The sequence below is a fragment of the Carlito syrichta genome, unplaced genomic scaffold, assembly GCF_000164805.1.
Source record: "Carlito syrichta isolate Samal-C Ts95f unplaced genomic scaffold, Tarsius_syrichta-2.0.1 Scaffold314713, whole genome shotgun sequence".
NCBI classification, from domain to species: domain Eukaryota; kingdom Metazoa; phylum Chordata; class Mammalia; order Primates; family Tarsiidae; genus Carlito; species Carlito syrichta.
In genome coordinates, this window is record NW_007258809.1 from 411,321 (window position 1) to 416,553 (window position 5,233).

Here is a 5,233-nt window from a genome sequence, read left to right on the forward strand (position 1 = left end):
GGCCGGAAGCAGCCACTGCACTCCAGTCTGGGCGACAGAGTGAGACTCCAACTCAAAAATAAAAAAAGAAAAATTGACAGCAGCCTTTTTGGAAGTCATTCCTTCCAAATTCCTAACCAAAAGAAACTATGAGATGACAAATGTTTGCTGCATTAAACCACTACCTTTCACCATAATGTGTCACACCATAATAAATAAGCAAAACAACTAGGGAAAACACATACACTCTGCATGTGATCAACACCTTGCCATATAAATTAGTAGCAGAGGAGCATGTGGGCTCTGCAGGTCACCTCTCAACAGAAGCGGTGTGACCTAGAGCGAGGGGCAATCATTCAGACTCAGTTCTGTCATCTGTGATATGGCAGATACCTTCATCTTAAATTCCTCCCCATTTTACAATAATCTCTCCACTAATTACCTTGGAGTCCCTATGAGATGTAAGCGAAAGAATAGGTCCAGTACTTGGCATGATGCCTCACAAGCAGTAAAGGGTCAGGAAACACTCTCTGCTACTAATCTTATGTCCTTAATCTGCCTTACACTAGTACCCTCCCCAGACTCCTAATCAAGCTTTAATAGTCCCCAATTCCCAGCAGGGAGCACCTCTCTCACCCCTAAGTTGTCCTGCAGCCTTTTCTTACAGGTCTTCAATGACTCCATTTACTACACTATTTCATCCCACACTCATCTAAAACTGTCCCCGCCTTTGGCTTCCAGAGGATGAACTAACGTGGTTCTCTTCTGATCTCTGCTGCTGTTGTTCCTTCTCCTCCTGCCTCTCCAAAATGCAGGTTAGTACCTATGGCATTCAAACTCTTAGGTTTAAAAAAAAAAGCAAGCTGGGCACTATGGTTCACATCTGTAACCCCAGCACTTGAGGAGGCAAAGGCGAGAGGATTGCCTGAGTACAAGTGTTTGAGACCAGTCTAGGCAACTTGGCAAGACCTTGTCTTTATAATAAATTGAAAAATTAGCCAGGGGTGGTGGCACATACCTGTGGTTCCAGGCTGAGGCAGAGGATCGCCTGAACCCAGCAGGTTGAGGCTGCAGTGGCCGTGAGCATGCCACTACACTCAGCCGGGGTGACAGAGTGAGACTCCAACTCAAAAAAAAAAAACAAAACTCATTAGCCTCAAAGTTAACTCCTGGTCCTCTTCTCACAGCCTCAGTGACAGCCTGCCTTCCAGTGTAATACACAGCCCTACCTCCCACAGGTCCCAATTTCCCCAGCTCACTATTGTCTTGTCTCTCCCTTTCCCCCTTTACTCCTCTTCTTCCCCACGCCAATGCTGCTTCTCCTCCCATGTCAAGTAGCGACCACAATCTCAAAGTCATTGCAGAAGAGATGTCCAATATCATATTATAAAAAGCTCCCCTTTCTGCTTTCAACAAATGCAGGAGGCGCTGTGCTGGGTGCCAGGGATTCATGGCAGGCAGGACATGACTGTTCCCCAGCCACTTCATGGTTGAGCGTGCATCTAATCAACTGCCAAGTCCAAATAATTCCACCTGTGCAGAGACACGCATATCCATTGCATCCTTTCCATCCCCACCACAACCACTCACCCTCTCACACATGGACCACTACAACAGCATACTAAAATTTCTCTCCAAATCTTCAACTTCTGTCCCCACCTCACACACAGTTGCCAGTAATCTTTCTCAAGAAAGTTATGCTATTGAGCTCCTCAAAAATCTGTAATAGGGCCTACTGCTTACAGAGAAAGTCAGAACTCCCTAACAGTATATTGACAGAGCTTCCTGATCTTTCCACTCAAATCTCCTTCTGCATCCTGCTGTACTCCATATGTGTGTTGAGACATTCAGGTTATCTCCTTCTCTCCCTAACTCTCATGCCCCTGTTTACCCTTAGAATGTCACATCCTCTACAAAAATTCCTTTAGTCATCAGAATGAACTGATCCTTCCTTTAATTTCACACAGCAATTGCCCGCATCTCTATTTGTTAACATTCCAATCCACTGTGTATCACTGCTAGTTGTTTACCTGCCTGTCTGAGAGTAGGTCATAAATCCCTCACTACCACTAATTAGCTGGGCAATCCTGACTAAGTCAGTGTATTATCTAAGGTTCAATTTTCTCATCAGTAAAATCAGGGGTTAGATTAAGTAATTGCTAAGGAACTCCCAATTCCAAAGTTCCATAAGGATGACTCTTATTTATCTATAAAAACGCAGGAAGCACTGTTGTAAGCTTGAACCTGGCAGCTTTCAATCTCAGCCCTACAACCCACCAGCTGTCAACAATGGGCCTACTGCTTGACATTTCTCTGCCTCAGTTCCTCATTTGTAAATTAAATTAATAACAGTACTGTTAGAATTCTTTCAGGTTTTTGTTTCTTTTTTATGGTTCTCAAAAGTTGCTTTTATCAAGTTGTGCACTATACAGTGATGAGGGGTAGAAGACAGTGATTGTTTTCAAGCAAATTCACCAGGCACATGTTCCTCCCTGCCCCAAGGTGAACAGCCTGGTCTTCCAAGAACAGGAAAAAAAATAAACGCTTTCCTTTCCCCAGGAATCCCATTCCTGGACTGACAGGATAGGATTTCAGGAAGAAGAAACATAAAGGACATGGCAAACTAGTGAAAGGAGTCAGGCAGATTTCTGTATATTCTCAATTAAACTACAAACTAGACATGCAGGTATCCTAAAAGCAACACCCAACCCCCAGCCATTCATGGAGACTGACCTCACATATTATTCCCTTCTTTTTTTTTTTTGGAGTCTCACTCCATCGCCCAGACTGGAGTGCAGTGGCCGCTGCCGGCCACCGCAGCCTCGACCTGCTGGGCTCCGGCGATCCTTCTGCCTCAGCCTTCCGAGTAGCTGGAACTACAGGCGTGTGCTACCACACCCGGCTCATTTTGACTTAATGTAGAGATGAGGTCTCGCCAAGTTGCCCAGGCGGGTCTTGAACCCGCCCTTCTTAACACTCCTCCCAGCAGTGCGCCCACAGGCTCAGAAGCCTAACCCACCACACAACAGACGCAGCCTTCAGGCAACAACCCATCAGGGCCTCCCTCTTCACAGGTCCCTCAGCTGCTGAGTCCGCCTGGCCACAGGGAGCAGCCAGTATGTGTGTGGCTGTGTGGTATGGGAGGGACCAGAATAAGCACCAAAGCAAATCAGAGATGGCACTGGGACTGAGTCAACCTGATGGCAGGACCAGTCATGGTCCACAGTAGAACCACAGGGCCCCGTGTCCTCCATTAATTCTTCTCCGGATGGTTTCTGTTTCCGAATACCTTTGGGAGCAAATTCCAGCTTGTCCTGAAGACTCACCACCTGCGTGTGGGCCTTGCCTAGCTGCGCATCCAGCTCACAATCCTCCCTGCGATCTGAGCCGCTCTTGTCCTCCTTCACAGGCTGGGGATCCTTCCCCTGATGAACCACTCCAGGTGGTATCCACAGCCCTGACCACAAAGGCCACAGGGAAGGAGACTTAGTGACTTAGGGAGTATAGGTACATACCACAATCCAAAGCACAGGTCACATGACTTCAGGCAGCCTGGCATGATATACCCAAGGGGGTGCCTTGCTTATCTCAGGCCCAGACGTAACTCCCTTGTCCAGTCCCACTCTCTGCCCACTCGTTGGGGGCACAGACATCACAGCTCCCAGCAGCCCACTTTTTATATAACAGCCATAGTCAGATATAATTCACACATCATACAAGTCACACAATTAAAGTGTACAACTTAATGACTTTCAGTATTTTTTTTTTTGAGTTGGAGTCTCACTCTGTCACCCAGGCTGGAGTGCAGTGGCATAATCACGGCCACCACAGCCTCAACCTGCTGGGCTCAGGCAATCCTTCCACCTCAGCCTTCCAAGTAGCCGGAACTACAGTCATGCACCATCATACCCAGCTAATTGTTTGGTTTATTGTAGAAATGAGATCTCGCCAAGTTGCCCAAGATAGTCTCGAAACCCTGGGCCCAGGCAATCCTCTCGCCTCCGCTCAAAGCGCTGGGATTACAGGCGTAGGTCAGTATTTTTAACAGAGTTGTACAACTACCACGATAATCAATTGTAGAATAATGCATCACCTCCCCAAAAGAGCCACATATCCACAACAGGTACTCCCCCCATTTCCCTCCTCCCCCATGAGTCTTAGGCAACCACGAACTCCTTTTGCATCTATGAATTTGCCTATTCTGGATACTTCACATAAATGGAATTATATAATATAGGGCCTTTTATGACTGACTTCTTTCATTCAGCATGTTTTCAAGGCACATCCATGACATACCATGTAAAAGCACTTCATTTTTTTTATTGCTGAATACTATTCCACTGTCAGGACAGACTACAGTTTGTCTATTCATCAGCTGATGGACATTTGAGTTGTTTCCACCTGGCTATTTTAAATAATGCTGCTCTTTCAGTTTTAAGTACTAGAAAATCCAACTCAATCTGGTTTAAACAAATAACTGAAAGTCCCAGCGGGAAGTCCTTGCTTCAGGACACAAAGTCATCAGGAATGAGTTTCTCTCTACATCTTGGCAAAGCTCTGTTCTCTCTCCATTTTCAGGAGCTGCCTGGAAACAAAATGGCTTCAATAACTCCATTTCACATCCTCTCAATTCAAGCCTATATAGGAGAAAGTGAAAGCCTCTTCCAAATGCTCACACAAAAGCCTTGGGATTAGCTCTGGGTGGGCTCTCTGACTACTGAATGGCAAGTGCAAAGCACTAACTAAAACAAGCCATGCTCCCTCCCATAGTGCAAAAAGAAGTAGAGAGAAACCAAACAATATGAACCAAAAATAGGGTGAGAGATAATCCCCATACAGAAATCAAGGCCCATCTCCAGCAGGATAAGTGGATTCTGGGCAGCTGGAAAAAAAACTTAAGCCTAATTCAAGGGTCTTGTGAGATTAAATATGATAAATGCATATTAAGCAATTAGTAGAATATCCGACACATTACTTTTTTTGAGTTGTAGTCCCACTCCATCACCTAGACTGGAGTGCAGTGGCACGATCATGGTCACCCCAGCATCAACATGCTGGGCTCTGGCGATCCTTCCACCTCAGTCTTCCAAATAGCCAGAACTATAGGCACACACTACCACGCCCAGCAAATTTTTAGTTTATTGGAGAGACGAGGTCTTGCCAAGTTGCCCAGGCTGGTCTCAAATCCATGGGCTCAGGTAATCCACTCACCTCGGCCTCCCAAAGTGCTGGGATTATAGGCTGAGCCACCAAG

The 5,233-nt window shown here is 46.1% G+C and overlaps 1 protein-coding gene and 1 pseudogene across 7 annotated transcripts in view; both read right to left on the minus strand.

The window, feature by feature from the left end:
- The window catches only part of SRPK2 (SRSF protein kinase 2), a 271,418-nt gene that overhangs the window by 235,387 nt on the left and 30,798 nt on the right, over positions 1-5,233 (minus strand). The gene's annotated exons all lie outside the window — the stretch shown is intronic.
- Positions 3,233-3,518, minus strand: LOC110596840 (annotated as a pseudogene).